Source organism: Varroa destructor, unplaced genomic scaffold, assembly GCF_002443255.2.
Source record: "Varroa destructor unplaced genomic scaffold, Vdes_3.0 BEIS01000003.1, whole genome shotgun sequence".
In the NCBI taxonomy this organism is placed as follows: domain Eukaryota; kingdom Metazoa; phylum Arthropoda; class Arachnida; order Mesostigmata; family Varroidae; genus Varroa; species Varroa destructor.
This window is the reverse complement of record NW_019211456.1, coordinates 54,934,292-54,954,094: the sequence shown is the minus strand read 5'-3', so window position 1 is coordinate 54,954,094 and position 19,803 is coordinate 54,934,292. Positions and strand designations below refer to the sequence as shown.

General features: G+C 37.3%; 1 long non-coding RNA gene across 9 annotated transcripts in view; it reads left to right on the top strand.

Annotated features, from left to right (window-relative positions):
• The window catches only part of LOC111248004 (uncharacterized), a 113,110-nt gene that overhangs the window by 5,461 nt on the left and 87,846 nt on the right, over positions 1 to 19,803 (top strand). For 2 of the 9 annotated variants that reach the window (XR_015322634.1, XR_015322641.1), the window contains exon 3: positions 4,226 to 4,436. The exons of 2 other annotated variants lie outside the window; for them this stretch is intronic. This is a non-coding gene — a long non-coding RNA (uncharacterized LOC111248004). Of the gene's footprint in view, positions 1 to 2,074; positions 2,931 to 3,755; positions 3,817 to 4,225; positions 4,437 to 6,995; positions 7,412 to 14,136; positions 15,047 to 19,803 lie in introns of those variants that run through there. 5 more of the 9 variants (XR_015322645.1, XR_002672168.2, XR_015322646.1 and 2 more) reach the window with 5 other exon arrangements.

The following is a 19,803-nucleotide window of genomic DNA, read 5'->3' as shown; positions in this document are numbered from 1 at the left end:
TATATAATTTTTGCAAAATAGAAATAAAAAGGCTGGACATGTCTTTTCCTTTTACGGAACTTTTCTTTGCATGCGTTTTCGAATATTCTATGAATTTAGTGCAGGTGAGGGTTGAGATTTTCTGTTGTGATGGAATACTTAAACTCATTTTTAAATTGGCCAAAAAATGTGAATGTGGGTATTATTGCAAGAAATACTAGAATGCTTCGAACCAAAGGTAATGGATAATGCTTCATTGCCGACGACTTGATAACTACCATACCATAAATTCCACTTTTTGTATTTAAGACCCCCTTGAGGACTGTGCTAATAGGAAGGGATGCAAGCACACAAACTGCACTGAACCCAGAATCTAGAACTATCTAGGACACGCTCAAACTGTTCCCTAATTCAATAGGCATTCGTTTCTTTGTCTTCATTATTGCACTTCGAGCCATCCCCATATCACACGATTCAGGAAGTTTCAAGATCGTAGTTATCAAAAAAGAAACAGAGCAGATCATATAATTAGTTTCAATCGTCGTATTTTATTACAATAAAATATGAGTAACTGCCTAATGCATTCATGTCTCCTTATAGCATAAATTATGCTTTACTAGCGGATTTCGGTCCGCGTTTACCGGTATGTGGTTGGAGATTTCCCGCCAATGCAAAAATACTGATTCCAAATTAGGTAGTGTTCAGATTTTTCTTTGTATCTCATGCGGGTATGATTCTAAAAGATTGTACCAGAGTAGAACTCGTGGTATCATTCAGAAGTGAGTTACAAAAGTTCCACACTAATGCGCTGCCTGCAAATACTATTCCTAATAAGCTAAATGATGGAAATGCCGGCCTTATGGACAACGCAAATCTTCTCAGGGGGTACGTGGTAGAACTATGGTTTCAAACTTTGAACTGCGCTCTCGAAACAGCGTGGCTGTTTTTGTCTCAGACACTTGCTTTATCTGTCGCAAACCGGGGCGCGGGACAGGCGCCAAAAAGAAAAACAACTTCCGTGGTTGGTTTTTCCAGAAGTGGCCCTTTCTCAAGGTTTTACCTCAAGGAGAAATAAAAACTGTGCGATTGCCAGATTGATCCAATGTGAAGGTTCATTTTAATACCGGTTGGCTAGAATCGTCAGACATATCCAAAGTACAAACGGAATATTGAAATTACTTTGCATATTGTGTCTCCTTTATGACTTTTCAGAGCTTTACATTGTAGCTAATTTTGCCGACCATATCGTAGCACCTCAGCATTTGGAAAAGTTTCACGACCACAGCAGGTTACACTATTTAGAAGCACATTTCTCTCTAGAATCGTGGTAATCATTAATCTTACGGTAGAGGTTATGGAACCTATGAATCCCACAAAGGTGAATGCTTGACATGTTGTTCTAAACACTTTGCTTTAAATTGTTCATTGCCCTGGTGTTCTAAAATTCAAAAATAAGGTCGGACATGTTGTGACATTTGCAGTCTTTAACAAACTTGAGGTACGTAAATGTTTCGGCAGCGAACGGACTTCTTTGTCACAGAGCAGTGTATCTAAGAGTGATTATATTCTTTGTGGACAGATGCGGTCCCGTAAGTTTTTGTTTAGGAAAGCAGGTTTAATTCTAACCGGAGGTGTAAAGCACGTAAGCGGCGGCTCATTCTAGTATAGCTAAATTCCGTAAAAATCTGTGGGTGCAACTTTCACTCGTATAAAAGGAAGCGCAGTTTTCAGCGAGAGTCCTTATAGCTCTTCGATAAAGGGTACAACTTTTCGATCTCTTTTCTTTACGTGCGCTTCAAACAGTTAAGCGCTCTGGATTAGAATAGCCTGGCTACGAGGATCTTTCGATGCACTCCAGTGCTTTTCGATATATTTGAAATGTCTAGGAGTTTGCTCTCTTGTTTCTGCGTCTGAGCTCCCATAGGCCCGATCGTTCTCCGTTTTCTATACCTAGTCTAACTTCTGAAACGTACGAATACGTATCCATCTCCTTAATGACTATTGAGTGCATAAGCAGGCATTGAACAAAAGTATCTAAGTCGAAGCTAGCATTAAGGCGCCCCAGAAATGTTTGTTGCGCAGATTATCTGAGCCTATTTGTTGCTTGGCAGTGCTTACATGGCTTTGACTATCTCCGTCACCGTGGAGTTCCGCTTAAGCCTACATTCATTAGCTGTTCTTTTCTAATCGTACATACATTTCACACACCGAGATCTCTTTTGGGACATTTTATTGAGCAGCTGGTATGTTATTAAGATAGTCTTGCATGTGTTTCAGCCGGTGGGGTCAAGAGTGCGTTGTCGTCGATTGGCTAAAGGTTAAGTAGTTTCTGGGCTTACTTGAGGAGCTGCTCTTTTAGCTGCACGTTTAGACGGCCTTATGACGAGCCTGTAGCAAGATGGTCTGTGGAACCTAGAAGTGTATTTAGGACAAATGAATGTTAACGCTTTGGCCTCGTATTGTACCGCATTACTTCTTTCCTAATATTTGTTTGTTTTGTATATGACTAAAGCGAACTGGTGAGGCATTCGTGAGACGATTCGACATCTACGAGCTATAGTTACGGCAATATACCGGGCGTAATTTGCTGGAAATAGCTTTGTATTAGTCGTTTCAGAAAGGGCTCCTTTTCCCTGTAAAAAAAACGTCGGCTGTTATTAGAACAATGTTGCATGTGTTGTGTGATTGGTGCAGGCTGATATGCATGTTTATGAACGAAGGATGGCCATGAGATAGGAGGACCAAGTCGACAAATGGTTAGAGAACAACAGTTTGGGTAAAATTATTGAGTTGCGTGCTGGCATGATTCACTAAAGACATGGAAGTTCGAGAATAATGGAATGGAAGATGCGAAATCAAAAATTGAAATCAGAGAGTTTGCCCGTATGGGGTCTGGTCGCTCCATTCGTATTGCTGTTTGTTTCTTTGCACCTTTCCCGTTTTGTAAAAAAGTAAGTGAATGAATTGTTGCAGTGTACCCTACCAGATACCAGATAAATATAACATTTAAGTCGTCAAATACTTCAACATCATTCTAACTGCCTCGTTCTTTGACCAGCACCAGCTGGGCTACGAGATCTCGGGCATCATTGTTAAGTCGAAAGTTGTAGTTTCGCGTGTTTTGCATCACGTCAATACTGAAAGTGGTATTAACCCACAGAGCTATCATCAACTAGTAACTACAGAAGATTAGTTTATGGAACTGGCTATTACTCGAAATAACAGTCAATCAGACACACAGGGCGTTCAGTTCAGAATAGTGCAATGAAAACGGTAATTATTATTGCTATACCAAATCCAGTAGCGGCAGACATATTCTTTGAAACTTTCACATATCATGAAACCAATTGAGTCAAAACTAAAATAGATCTATTCGACTGACGAAGACGATGTAAGGATCGGAAAACATTTCGAAACAGCATTTCCATTTGTTTATTGTGGAGATGTTACCATTACGAAAATTACAAATATTTTAGAAGTATTAGGTTAAATTCACTGATCAGGCATTAATCAGTTGTCATACAGCAGGTTTAGTGCATGAGTTAATTAAAAAAGCGCCATCTTCAAGGGACTCTCCGTTTGATAACTTGTGTAAAATATATCTTGTCGGGTAGGTATCGGATTAATTTTTTAGTTTGCTGACTTTTTTTCTATGTTCCATATATATTATTGATTTCTTATCTATAGAAAATAAAAAAAAATGTCCGGTTGAGGTTTTCGCAAAGGTGTTAAAAGAATGCGTTTTCCAAATGCCTTTTTTAACCTAACTATTTTACAGATTGTTACCTTGAAAATGGCAGATATCTTCGTAAAACATCTGAACAGGGTAGTTCTGAGGTATTTATAACCTATATAATATAATTAGCTTAGAGTTTGCAGTACAAACACTGTTTCTGTTTAGGTTACGAAGTTGGTTCCTGCTGAGCAGATTTAGCTGATATGAGCGTGTTAATCTATTAGAGAAAATAGAGGAAACCGGCCGCTTACCGCTAAAAATTACAGGACTAATTATTTTAGGCTAGAGAAGGAATAGAACCCGCATGCTGTTACTTAGCGTTATCTAGTTGAAGTTAAATTTAGATGGAAAAATACTCGTTGATTTCCGTGTCCCATTTGAGTCGCTGTACGAAAATCAGTACACAAATTAAAGATGGTGCCCATTCAGTCTTTCGAAGAGCATGGTACTGCGAAAGTGCGATACAACACAATTTGCGTGAATAAAAGTTATTATTGTTATGACTCGTAGCTTTCAGCGACCCCCTGCTCTGGCCGCCCAAATGGAGAGACTCGCGTAGACAGGAGGTTCGCTCACTTGCAAACCACCCGAAGCCCCTTTGGTCGTATAAAAATTGCTAGACCGAACTTAACAAGGCTCTGATGCAACATCTCTATCTAGTGCGTATCATGGAAGAGATCTTCGCGAAGCTCAATAAAGGATTTCCCATTAACTTATTTTAGTGAAGCGTATTTGCAAACTAACGAGGACTTATGAGGCCTGCTCACTATGAGCATTCCGGAGGATCCATAACTCAATTTAACAGGCTATTTTTGGCATCAAATACGTTCTTGGTGTTTCGTCAACGTGTTAGTAACTAGACTATAGGACATTGTGGTATATTTCGATAACAATTAGGTTCCTCTGGCAGCAAGAAACTTAACGTAATTGGTGTGACTTACTAAATAAGATAAACATATTTTTAAATGAATGTTAATCTTATACAGTTCACCGGTGAAAATGGATAGTTTATCTTTTGTGCGACACATTTTTATCGAATTCACTACTAAAAAGCTTTAAATATACAAGATTGCCCCCGTATGAAAACTCATCATATGAATAACGAAAATAGACATAAGTCGCTCTATAACAATGATCAAAAAAGGGGAATTGGGAATGTTTGAATGGAGTACGTATGAAAAGGGAAGAAACTGTATGTGCAATGGCAATTAGTGGGTAGATAAAGTCCACCCCCAGGTGGAGAAGGGGCCAAACTGGCTATCTCATAAGTTGTTTTCTTTATGGTCTACCAAGCCATGACCTCGGAAGAAGCTCTGCCTCTTCTCCTGCAACCAGAAACGTAACACAAAATAAGATAATCAGATCCGGCCTGAGCGCCTTTTGCACAGGCAGATATGACTTGAACGGAAGGCTGGCTTTCTGCTCGCCCAATATTCTGTTTTGAAGCTCTAAAAGATAGAGTCGAGTAAAAATTGCTGCAATTTTGAATACTTTTTGAAGACGATGCTTGGGACTTAGCTTTAAATACTACATAGCTTGCTCTTAGTGAATACAGAAAGCCGCTTGTTCCATAACCACGTAAAATGTCTGTTGTCAAACGGTGCACGCTTTAGTAAAATCGTTCCATATCGTTGAATGAATATCTCTTGTCGTGAAGAGTAAAAAATCTTATTGATAAATCCAATCGTGTTCATATTTTACTTCACTTAATTTTTGTATCATTATTTTATCAAGTTAGACTGTACTCTAATGCAGACGTTACCATTATGCTCAGCTATTATTATATACAATACACTAGACTATCCTGTCTATGTTTCGAATTCTACGTCAGGTCTCGCCGCTGCGCATTCTATCAGATGGCTGACTTCCAGCACGAAACGAAGTGTATTTGTAGCCGGGTCCGTAAATTTAGCAAGCAAAATCGTTACCCATAAAGTTATCATGGGTACTACACTAGACTCTGCTAGGCGAAGTAAAGCATTATGTGATTGGTTTTTCGAAGTTTTGTTGGTACATGTAAGCACATAGTGATGTTCACTGCAAAGAGTATACATAGTGCCCTGAACTGCATGCATAAAAAGGAATCAAAGAAGGCGTTTGTTTAGGAGTTCAAATATAAAAACCTCTATACTTTACGTTAGTGGTTAAAAATCCATGGGACCTTAAACCTGAACCCTTCGATCTACACAAATTGTTTGCAACAAGAATGAAAGAAAGACTATTTGCGCTTTATTCATATCATAATATGATATAAACAACGACAAAGAGCGTAGTAGAAGCTTGGGGAAAAATAAACTGATACGGAGCACTGGCGTTAATGCTGGTATAGTATTCTTCCAAAAAACTTTTTATAAAGACTTTTTAGAAAGCAATTTAACGTAAAGTTTACTCGACTATTAATTAATCGATAAAAATTAAAAATTTTGCTTATTTATTCGGAATCTTTTAAAATATTATTATTACTTCATTGAACAAATAACAAACATTTCCAGGGAAAACTGCAAAAGTGTTGAATTACAGTTAAATAAATATACATTTAATCCCGAATCATTTCAAAAAGTCGGTTCAACGTATCTCTGTTAGGTTAGGTCAGAGCTGAATTATAGCGGATCTGGACCATAATTGTTATAGTACTTAGTTTGCAGGATATTTGTCCGTTTGAATTATAACTACACTGTTTTATATAAAGAAAAGCTAAATAAATACAAATTTTCTTCAAATTCAATTATATTCGACCGTACGATAGCCTCATATCAAAAACATATGGAGGCAAGTAAGCTAGATATATAATACAACGAGTTATTATTCAGGCAAAATGATTTTTTAAGCAGTCGGAGGATAACGTATTTTACAAAAACACTGCTAAATTTAAATCAACAGTATTTTTAACATCTAAGATTGATATCTCATTATGTAATAATAATAATAGTAATAATTTTATAACGGTACACACTATTTTTTGGCGCAATACTATAATTAGAAGCACGTTTATATATACGCACTTTAATATTATTTGACATTATTGACAAAAATTAAACTGACATTACTTGAAAATAAAAAAAAAAACTAATTATAGATTCAAGTAATTTCATAGCTTAATTTTGCAATATATTTAGTGTAGTTAATTTTTCTCTATGTAAATTAATTTTGCGCATTTGAAATTGTTTCAAATAATATAAAAATGCATGTTAATTTGTGTAAGTGTCATTGACCAATCAAAAAAGGCCACATAGAAATTTCATATGTTATCAGGTTTAATCAAAGATAACTCGCTCCTTACGTGAGCTATCTGCATGCAATGAACGCTAAAGGCTTATGTGAAAGCTGCCTCCTTCTAATTTGTAATAGTAGCACAGTCGCCAGAAAGACATTTTTAAGTTGCTATGGAAGGAAAGGCACTCACTTGTTCCCTTCACTTCTTGCTGCATTCAGTGCTACAACTTTGTTCAGTGTGTTCCGAACGCACCTTCGCACCGTCTCCATCATGTCTGGGACCCGAGCCTACATTTGATCCCGTGTATTTTTGAGTTGTGAGACGTTCGTAGTTTCTTGTTCGGTCCTGACTTGCCCTTTGACATAATGTTTTCGATCAACTTCAAATCAGATGAGTTTTCCGGCCACAATAAAAGCCCAACACTATTTGCAACACACTTGAAAGGTGCTCGTTTGCATTATACAACTGCGATCTGTAAGCACGTAAGTCGAATTTAAGGTAACTCTTATGCACGCGAATGACAAATAAACTTGAAAGAACTTATTTAATAAGGCTTTGGAAGTCTTATTTGTGCTCCCAGGGAGAAGTTCCCTATACCTTCCTTGAAATAGCTATTGTTTGCTAGTGTTACTTTGTTTGAACTGTTCTTACTTGAAGAGACATAACAGAATCGCAGTGAACTTGTGTATAATTAGTTCTGTCGATTTTTTCGGCCTCATGTTATTTGAGATGCGTTAACAACAAAAAAGAAGAATATATGTATTAAAAAAAAATTTCCTTGTCCTTTCAAAAATGATAGATATATGGTAATGAGTCAAGTAAAAGGACAATTCGTTGCGTGTTACTGTTAATTGTCTGTTAGGACGGACGTACTCAAACTTGACTGTCTATAGGAAGTAATCCTGATTCATTTCTATTTTTAGTGGCAACTTGTAAGTGAGCAGGAGTGCGTTCTAAGAATGGTCTAAAGTTACAGAAATACTGAAAAAATACTTACACAGCTGGAAAAATGTTAAAGACAGATAGGCTCTATCATTGGACAGCCATTTTAAAGGACGTAAAACAAGGCATAAGCGCCTGAATTTTAGTAACAATTTCGTTTTCTTTTGACACATTTAAGATCACTCTTTGCTTGTTTTACATGAAATGGAGGCGGTAAAGCGCCGCAGTTTTAAACTTAGTAAACTTAGTACAGAAAAAAGTACAAGTTATTCATTGCTTTTTGATAGAACAAAAAACAAGACGACATTACATCATGCTTTTTCTATGTGGCTTGACGCTAATTTCAATGTACGCAGCGGTTATAAACTAACCTATCTTTCATAGAAAATAGTAATATTTTATTATTAATCAATACGACACAGTCGAAAAATTAACTGAAGATAAATCAGTGCATTTTATATTAAGTATGAGTTATATGCTTATTTGTGAATATTGTCTTAATTTTTAGATGTATTGTAAAATGAGACCTTTAGTGAAGACCCTGTACCGACAGCAAATAGTTTTAGGATTTTGTAATAAAATCACATAATAGATTCCACCCTATATTAACACTTATTTATTAACATAAATTAAATAGTAATTTTTCTTATTATATTGGGATTTTTTATGAACGATTGTTGTAGCTTTAGTGTGCCGCCAGATACGTGGATCTGCGACAAAAGCCATCTCTTCTGTGCTATGTGATTCTTACTTTTATTGAGACAACGAGATGCGTACGTTGCACGAACAGCATCGAGAATAGGTTTTACAGACGTAAAACGTCTTTACACTATTCAAAGTGTCGTAGTGAACATTATATACCGGGTACCGTGTACAACTTCATGCATGCGCCGAATTCTTGAGTTACACAATGTTCAGAAAAGAGAGAGATAGCCGCATAGGATTCAGATCGGATGAATTTCCAGGCCATGCTAGATCCTCAACATCATTAGCGGCAAACACCTTAGAGATACCCTACCATATGACATAGTGACTTTTCGTGCGCGAATATAATTCTTATTCCAGAACCATTCTCGTATCTGGAACAGCATTTGCGTCTGAATTACCTCACTGCATTGTCGTTTTTCCATAATCCTGTGGAGAATGTAAAGCTCCTGTCTATGGAAATCACGGCCGACATAATTTTGTTTGGATATTTAACCTGTTTTGCGCAAGGTTTATGGACTTTTTAGCTAGAACGGCTTGAGACGTGTTGAAAGTTACTACCCAAAATCCCAAAAATGTAATTCATCTAAAAAAGCGATTCCTTCTCACTCATCATCGCCGAAGTTTGAAGTTGTTTAGCCTACACAAAACACGCATACTTCCACACATAACCGTTTAAAAATGCTTTTCTAGAGACATTATCGTTATACCTGCCGTCATTAGAAAGCAGAGGAATGCACTTTTATATAGAAAAAAAACGCATGCGGCTATTTACTTTTGATTCGGAAAAATTTTCGATCAAAATCGACAATGTAATAAATTTCTGAATGGCTTTATTTAACTGACCTAAAACGATCTAACTGACGAAGTGCTAGAACGTCATTTGGTAAAGCGCAGCCAATTGTGGCTTCATAGTCTTTAAAATTTTTTCGGAATCAAAGTATTATTGCTGGGTTCTAATAATGCTTAGAGCCTAGATATATAAGTGAATTAAGCAATAAAACCTGTGAAAACTTAGAACCGAAGGGTGGAGGTTAGAAAGCACACAAATCAGATAAACACCGCTTCATAAAGTCCGCTTCAAAAAAAGGACTTAAGCAGCTCACACGAATCAGACCACTTTGAAAAGGGCTGTGCCGAATATGTAAATTTCGAGTAAAATCAGATCCTTCAACAACAGTTTGAAGAGAAGAAGAGCTGGATTCGCACCAATGGGATTGCAGGTGACGAGCTATAAAGGCAAAAACAGATACGTTTATACATGCTATCGCTTCAAAAACGATTCCAAACAAAAAAAAACTGTCCCGGTGGTCGCAGAGTTGATGGCGAGGCTAGTAGTGTTACTAAATCGTGTGTCTGAGCCTTGACATCTGTTTTTTCGAAGATCTTTCTCACAAGAAAGTATCTCGTTATACAAGCACGATGATGATGATGGCTGTAGCCTGAGACTAGGTTATTAAAAGGCTTAATTTGGAAGGGAGAGATGTTCTCTATACTTTTGAAACATCAGTTATTCAAAAATTACTTTCGAGCGCAGTTTTATTAGCGCCGACTATCACTTAATAAATGTTACTAAATCTATATTCATACATTTTCATTTGTCAGATTGCTTTGTCGATCGCCAACGGCAGATCGAATCATCAGTAATCATTGCAGGCATATATATTATTTGCATTTTATCCGTTAGGTCACTGGTAATTTACCTAGGGCACTTGCATATCAATATGCATATACTACAAGCAAGTTCCAACACAGGCTAGCTGCTGTCATATCTGAAAACTTCAGAATTAGGAAGTGCATTAGATCTTGAAATGTTTTCCCTCATAACATGCTATTTCCAGCTCCCGCATGGCGTATTAGGAGGAACTGCGAAATTAACGATATTAACAAAATCCAGCCCATTCTAATACTTCAAAAATCCTTAACTATATTTGCTTCGTCTCTCAACGTTTGGGCAACTGGGTCTCACCTGGAAAGTTGGAAACACGTATTCAAGTGTTTTGCTAACATTGAGTTTCATTCCAGATGTCTGCGACCTTACCATATGTAGTATATTACCTTTCTGTATGTTAAAATTTCTGCTCCAAGCGGATTCTGTGCTTAGTAATGCTCAGTACCGACCCCTAATTTCCGGCTTTTTTCAAAAATCGTAAATGCTAATGAGGTTGTTATTTTTACGAACACTGATTGATAATAATGATATAACTAGCAGTATTGCAGTCCTCACAAGTTATCCGTTTTTCATAAATAATAATTAAATAAGGTCTTGTTGCAAAAAATTGTTCAAATATTAGTATTGTATTAATATAAATGCTTTAACAGTGGGACACTTTAAAGCCAAACTATGTTTATTTATTGCATAGTTAAATTCATTAACACGTGCACTCTACTTTCGTTTAATACTTTTAGCTGAAAATTACACGTTGAAATCTGTTAACTACTGCGCTTAATCATCAATAGCACTTGTACTGTGTCTGTATTTTGAAAACAATAACTGTTTTTTTTCCGTAATATTCAAGTCTTTTGTTGCATTTATGCATTTATTTTTTTATGATGTAGTTAAATGTTTTCTTTTTTATCATTTATTACTATATATACACAATTCGCGATAAGCTAAACCTCTTATGGCATAAATCACCTAAACCACCAAACCACGACAAAAAGAAAACGGTTTTTTAAAAGGACTATATCTTAGTGTAAAAAATTTTATTTACGCTTTATGAGAATATTTTGTTATAAACAGGTTGCTTGATTTAAATATAGGAAATATGTATGTTTATAAGATCTTGTTTTTGGACTTAATTGAGAAGCAGTGGTGTCCCAAGTTTGTCGCACTAACATTTAGTCTAAAATAGAACTGTTAGAAGTATTAATCGCGAGCAGTATAATCCGACATTTTTCCTAGAAAAACCAAACACATTAGGAATTACGACAAACGCTAGATAAGAATTCCACATAGAAATCACGGAAGGGCCGATTTATAATGATCCCTACATGAGAACTTTAATAATTTCTATTAGAAATCTTTTCAACATCAAAGAAAATAAAGAATGACTCTTGCCTTCCTCCATCCAATATTGAGCAGTAATCATCAAAGAACGTGGAAAAGTCTATGAAGACTTGCTCTTAATATTTTAAGCGGCCTTATTACTTCTCTGATTTTTTGGAAATGTGTCTATTCTTGGTTGTGGTTAAAGTTTTGTTTAATATGATTATCTCATATATAAGATTTCACATTCTACTTTCAAGCATAATAAAATAAGCCGGATATTCGAAGATAGCCAGGGTATCATAGAATAAGTATAAAATTTTCAAATATTGGGTTATCTAAAAGTGTTGACCGTTTTTTAGCCAGAGTGCTTTGAAGTCATATAACTGAAGTATTGTTAGTAGCGATGGAGCGACTTGATGTATTTCTAAAGCTGAGATTTAACAGTAATAGATGTGCCAAAATAGTTAAAAAGTCCACATCCAGACTTATGATGAAACATCTTCAAAATGAGTGAAGGTTCTTCAAAAATGTTCTATATTTTGGATTTTATTACAGTAAAGGCACAAATAATGTGCCTAAAATATTGTGCGGTTTACTATAAGATACGTTATAGGAAGAAATGGCCCAAATACGATGTTGTCGATTTGGATGTTAAGCAACTTAAGTATACTGATCCGCATGGACTAGAATTAAGTTAAAAGGGTGTCGTTTGATTGATTAGTTCTATTTGTTTATCTGCATTTGACTAAGAGTGACATGCTAGCCTGCTGTTCGGGAGAGGAAAAACAAGCTTTTCGTGCGTTAGATTTCAATCTAGCCATATACCATATCTATGCATATAGAAAATTTTACCACTTTTAACGCCATTGGCTTACTTCAAAGTATGCAACGTTGTTACAGTGCTCTTTTAACTTAGATATTGTACGGAAGGATAAAATGTAATAAAATACCTCTGCCAGAAAATTTTGAATAGATACAGATGACACAGATAGATATTTTTTAGATATATATTCTCGTTAATTTGCCTTTCAGAAGAGTGAACTTCAGAATGTTAATCGTATTTTTTTCCTGTATCGTGCGTTGTGAAATTGATACTTGCAATAGCTTGAATCCAATTCTTGCAGGCTTCCGTTAATAGGTAGCGTTTTTGGCAAGATTTTCCATCACTGCGGAAGAATCTTATTAAAATTCTTTATCTAAAACTTCTACAATTTAGCAAGGATAAAAATGGACGTGTCAACTTTTTTGTGTTGTATTCATGAAAAGACCTCGAGCACCGTCTTTTTAACTTAGTCCTAGGCCCACAAAATTTGCTATTGGGTTGTGCTATTCTCTGCGCCCTTTGCGTTATTTTGCTCGCGAACAACTGCTTGCGAAATCCTCTGCGTGGTCCAAGCTTTAATCCTACTATGCATGATTGTCAATTTTTCTTTAACGTGAGTCATCATAAGCATAGAAAGGTATAACGTGGGGTAAGTTTTAAACCAGTACTATCCTATCCCAACATTGCTTAGTTTCGGTGATCGGCCGAGAACCGGCGTGTTCAATGTGGTATAGCCAATGGCCGTTTCAACCGGCTCTTCTAGTGCTTGCCAGAATGATTCAATCGCCAGCGAAAGAGCGGAACGCCCTCTGAGAAACGTAAATGACGACGTTGATATGGCCCGTGCGGCCACGACGGACAAATGGCATCGACAGTTGGAAACTTTCAAGGCTAGTAGTAGAGGAGAGGTTCCGGACAGCTGGACCTGGTATCTAATTCCAGATGTCAAGGAATGGATTCACAGCACCTACGCAGAGCTTACGTATCACTCCTTCCGGGTCTTGTTGGGCCACGGACAGTTCCAGACTTACATGGCCAAGATCGACTAAGCGCAAGTGGACACTTGCGTACCCTGCGCGTTAGGTATGAAAGACGGAGTAGAGCACACTGTGCTCTACTGTCAGGTACTAAATGAGGTCAGAACTAAGCAGACACAAAGAGAGATATTAATGAAGTATAATGTAAAGAGAATGGTGGAAATTATGCAAAGGATAAGGCAGATTGGAATAAGCTTACGGTCTTCTTTGACGGCATTATGAAAAAAAAGGAACAACTCAAAAGGATGCGCCGCAAGAGAATAACGAAAGGACAAGCTCGAGACGAGCAAGGACCCGATGTCCTACAGTCGGCTTTTATGGGAGAGCAGGGCACAAGACTCCGCCCGGGAATTAACGTACCCGGGGAGGAGGAGAGCCCGAACGGAGGATGGACCGGAAAGTAACAAAGGAGATAGTAGCCCAACGTTCGTTCCTGCAAGCTATGGTTTCGAAGTAATATTAAGCTATATCCCGAACCCAAGCCCAAGTCTCTGAGGGGTCCAGGGTTTAGTGGATGAGAGTCTCACAGCGTCAGAGAAACAATACCGTTGTGAAATCTGGTCTACATAATGCATTTGCTTTCAACCTCCCAAAAAAAAGGTTTTAAACCAGTAATTGATGACAGAATAGACCGGGGAAGGGGGGGGGGGGGGGCAAATAACTTATATGATAAGAAAGATTCTCACAGAACACTGTCTATCCGTCTAGAGTTATCTACGTTGGATAGAAGAGGCACCCTCAGCATTCGGCGCCCTCAGCATTCCGCGCTCTCAGCATCCTGCGCCTACCGCATCCCGCACCTACTGTGTTACACAAGACGACCCCATATACACACACTAGGGCTAAATCAGACACTAGAGCTAGTCAGCACCAGATTTACTGACCCTGCCGCTGTCTCTGATTTTCGCCTATAGCACCGTTAAATGAAGACCCGGATTGGCTTAAAGTGAAACATAAGAGAAGAATTCATAATGAGTCAGTAGTTGTCTTAGTCAGAATAAGTCCAGTAGCCGGAGCTGGGTTCACAGTCGGTGCACATGAAATAGGTTTTGTTCTAATCGTGCCCATACGTTAACTTATGACTCAAGTCTTATGTAAAGAAAGTCCCAAATCAGGCGCAGAGATACTTCGTTTTGTGTTTGCAACTGCTCACGTAAAATCTGAAACATTTTAGATCAGATTACTCAACATAAGGCTTCATGAGAAGTTTGCGAAGTATCCTATATGGCATAATAATGTTGAACATTTTTGGCAATGTTTCATATATCTTACTCTATTTAGTTGTAGGAAGTAAATCAATGTATAGTCGGATCAATTCCGTGTAGCGAACGAGTGAAGTGATAATCTAAAAAGGGTTACTGGTCAATAGTGCTGCAATATTACGGTATATGTAAATAAATGCGACATAAAAAGTACAGGAGTGATTTAAGCTTTGTTATAAATGCACAAACTTATAAGGACATAACTATTGATGCCGATGTGCGAAGTTTTATGTAATTATATTTTTAAATAAAAAAAATTGAATGTACTGAATCAAAGGCTTTTATCATTTGGCTCACTATTCGCAGTCCTTTTACCAGAACCTACTATATGCACACGTTCTTGAAATATATATTGAAGATGCTCCTCAAATAATTCTAATTTCTCGTATGATGCCTACCATTTCACTCTCATTTCCTAGAATTGAGCAAATTTGATTTACTATGGGATCTATCTGTTAGACGCCGGAAAACAAACAAATTGTATGTCTTAGCGCAATTTGATCCAAGTCTGTATATTAGTTTAGTGATTTCAACCTTTATGTATGCCTGCGAAGTTTGAAGGCCGTTTCTTTAGAAGCCATAGAAGCCACCTTAGCATGTAGCTTGAGTAGACTAGGAATCGATAGAATCACGTAAGATTTTGCGCCTTCTAATAATCCACTCACTAAAATAGTTGAGGGAATGTTAAAAATAATAATAGTTTTATAATAATAATAAAAAGAATATAATAAATATTTATATTTCTTAAACTTAGACCGAAATACGCGCGAGGTGACCAGATTATATAGGATGGGGAAATTCATAAAGAAAAGAGTGAATTAATAAGTAGTGTTTGTTGTTTAGTGCTCGGTGTTCAGCGAATATTTAAAGCTAAAGTAATTAAGAATGCAGTAATTTTGCCTATTTCACAATATACGACTACAGAGAAGTGATATAAAAACGTTGTAGCCAGTGTATATTATGTAAGTTAGCTGACGAAAACTTTGACAATAACATTAATTTGTTCACACATAATTGTTCTTGTTTATACTTCAGTTGGTGTCTCAATATAAAATATATTGTACGAGGCGTGTTTAAGCCGAACTGTAGAGAGTCTCGGCACACTCATGTTTCCATTGTAGCCGCTGAATAGTTCTTAGCGGAATAATTTTTAAAAAACTTGAGTGCACCTTTAGCTAAGACTTGTAAAAATTGTCGAAGCAAGCCGTACTTACATTTAATGGAACAGAAGTTTAGCAGTCGTAGTTCTTCGTAAAACCAATGTTCTAATAAAAGTACACCATAGTTCAGCATTGGTTTTACTGCTTAGAAGCAGAGGACAGAGGGTTTATCTTCGTAACGTTCTAAAACCACTCTTAAGTTTGCCAATTTATTTAACTTTCGAAGTAGAAAGTGGCAACACGAATAAGTGGAGATTCTTGTCAGGTGTATTTAGAAAAACAAATTTCCAAATTGGATAAGACGTCATAAAAGTTTAACAAATCCGGTGAGCATCGATGTTAGATTGTTAACTCTAATAAGAGCCTAGAAAATATAATTACGAAAAGGAAAAATATTACTTATTAATAGGAAAAAAAAGGTTAATTGAAGTACTTTTACCATACTATCAATAAACTTGTGCTATTAATGGCGGTTCATTTTTTCTAGGACCAAGCACGACGGGATGGGACTCCATTATCTAAGTAAAGGTGGTCTCTTGGATTTCTTTGCTTATTGAAAATTTCATTTTTATCTCCTTCTTTTCTCAAAATTCTTCTTCTTCTTTCTGAAAAGTTCATTCAAAGTTGGAACCAACGGTAATCGATTAAAGCAAGGTCCAGTAGGACTGCAGGAGGAAAACCAGTTTCGAATTTTGTAATTTTTGCCTGCCTCTTACAAAACGTAAACTTATGCTATCGCAATGTTTTCAGTGTTTCCGACTTTTTTCGTTTCATGCAGCGTTCCAAAATTGTGTGCACAAATATATTAAAAACTCAATACTTAATCTTTATACATTTTCTACATTGATTCTTCTAGATATAATACAAACGCTGAGAGCTATCTGGGCAGCCATATTTTAATTCGATGGCCAAACTCATATTCGTTTTCAACTTCCCGTGCAGTACGAGAACGAGTACGCAAAATTTAGAATAGGGCCAGAAGAATAAACTGATTCAATTCAAACAACAGGGCAACCGAGCTCTTCGTCAAAACGGAACTAGCCGGAATAGCTATGTTTTTTCTAAAAGACTGGCTAAAACTATTGAACCTAAACCGGATGACGAAGTGTTGTACAAATCGAAAAAGAGCAAAAAATAGACGACTTGCTATTTCATTGCGCATATATATATACGTATATATATATATAGAGTGGACTAAAAGTGTCTCCATAGCTGAACAGTCTTTAACTAACATAATAAACAGGAGATACACAATACAATATCGTAATAAAGACGGAATCAATTGTAAAACGTGGTTGCACGAAAAGGATCCTACTACCATTTCTCTCCTCCAATGATACCATGTTATAAGCACACTACAGGGTACAAGATTACATAGTACATGCTAGGAGTGTAATAACAAGCATATTATCAGTATTTGAATTGAGCTCGTCCTGAATGTTTCTTGTAATTTACTCTAAAAATCTTGTAAACTCATTCCAGGTTACCCACTTCGGGCTTACGTAGCACTGGTAAGCCTGACTTAGTCTGTTTACATTCGGTCAGGAAAATTTTTTTCCTTGTTCCTGTTTATATATCGGGATTCAGTGGCCCATGATAATGCATGCGCTCCGTTCTCTGGTGGTGGCCCAGTCTGGTTTTAAACGGAAAACACAAATATTCAGTACACTCATGGGTTTAAGTTTAGCACTTCTTATATTGACTATTTTATCTACCACTGAATGGACATAACTGCCACGATAGCACCTGAGCTGGATCATTTTAAGGTGACTGATCATTGCAGGTTAGGGTTGATGCCCATACTGTCCTGGAAATCGCTAGGTCATTCTACGATCAACCATTCGTCATAATCAACCATTACTTTCACAGCTTCTATTCTCGGTTACTTCCTTTTTATCGCTTCATCTTCCTTTACTTTAGTTTTGCTGCGTCGCAGTATACTCATAGCAGTAGAACTGTAAATTGCAATTCTCACCTAGGTGATAAATTGCGTCATATTTTCTCTTAATTTTATCGTATTTATATTCTCAAACAATATGTCCAAATCCTGAATAGTTGAATCGTATACCCATTTTTCTACACAGCAACTGAAGCCTCCTAATTTTCGGGTCCTCCGTTTAAATTTCGATATTCTCTGTAATTTCCAACGTGTCTCGCAACTCTTCTCCTATTCGCCTTGCATTTAGAAAAGGATTCACACTACACAAAATCACTGCTATGGGAGTATCAAGCGCACTCCAATTATCAACCTCCGCGTTCATTCCCTTGCGGATAATTCCCAAAAACATAAAAGGCCCCGCCCTTAGGTGTGTCAGTCATCTTAATGACTGTTTCGCCATCCTTAGTCTTTGTGACCGATTCCAGCGCAATACCTGCTTTCTGTGATTAGACATGGTCAAATGTACAACCGTTTTTGACTCTTATTCTGTCTATACTTTGTACTATTTGTTATGGGAGATCTTTACCCCTATCGTCTCGGTACGGCAGCCAATGAGCCGCAAACATATTCTAACCAAACATCTAAGTGACACACCTTCAAATTCTATTGAGATATGCATAGCAGCGCTCTACCTTTTTTGGATATCTTCTTTACAACTCTTTCAACAGCACATTTCTAAGCAACTACTATGCAGCCTTCTGTTGAAGACTTAACGGTTGGTTAATATTTGATAAGGAGGTGGTTACTCCCATCCTTTATTACTTTTGGTGGCATCACCTTTACGTAGGCTGTCAGTCCATACACCCAGCACATGTCTTAGCCATTGCAGCGGAAAAGGGAGTTATTCCAAGAGAGCTTTATCTTTCTCCGAGTCATTCGTAATTAGCATAGCTCTGGTCTCTTGTACTGCCAGAATCACTCTCCTTCACAGCGTAATGAACAATTAAATAAACTGTCGGGTCAATCCCCTAGTTCCTCCAGAGTCTTTGCGTTGCCAGAAACTTCTTTTCCCTCGCCGTTTACTATTTAGTCAATTATTGCATTTTTGCCCCTGACTTTTCGGCCTTGGTCAGGTTTTGTTCCGCTTCAACAAGTGGTGTACCAAAGAAGTAGTTTACGCTTCTCTCCTATTTTGTCCGCCTCTTTTCTTATCTTCTTGGCAAGAATCTCGTCCTTGCTCCACACGAACGCACCGTCCTGTCTGAAGTCGTCTCTAGCCTTTAATACATGGTTCGAAAGGATACATTTTTCCACTGACACAGAAGAGTTACACTCCTTTGGCCTCCTGTTATAGCTTCCATGGGTTACTCTACTTATTTCTTTCACTTGTTTTCCGAGCTTTCGTTGTCGCTGTCGAGCGATACGTAACCTGTTAGACTCAATTGACTTCGGAAGGTATGCCTCGCAATAACGTGCACGGCTGCAATTGGTGTTGCTTGGTTTCCTTTGAAAATATTTGAGGAAAGTTTATTGAGTTTTATTGTGTAAGTGACGTGACGTTACTAGCGAAGAGCATGAAGCTAGTGACAATTGTTACTAAAAGCAGATGTCAAGGGTCAGAAGCCCTTTCCAGTCTCTAGAAAAAAACTCTATAACACCGGGAACGCGTCGTACGTTATGTTAAACTTATCTAAATGGAAACTTAGGCATTTGAGCGTTAGGATTATTTTAATTGGACGGCTCTCCAGAGTTACCTGCAGGCTAGGTGGTTTTTGACAATTAAAAATAATTACTCATTTTTCCAAAGAGGATTCTGAGTCCGTAGCGCGGCGCCACTGAATAGTTACCATTTGCTACACTGCAGTTCATACATATTCAAGCTAGTAACCGTAATCAGCGAATCGTCTGGCGAGTCGGAAAATATTGTGGTATCCGATATCCTACAGCGTTAATCTAATACTCCTCGAAAATATGATAAGGTTTTGTAGTAAAACCAAGAAGTTATTCATTGAACCTTAGATGACAGCGTTCAAAGCATTTCAATATTGCCTATTCGCTCTTTGTTACAATCTGA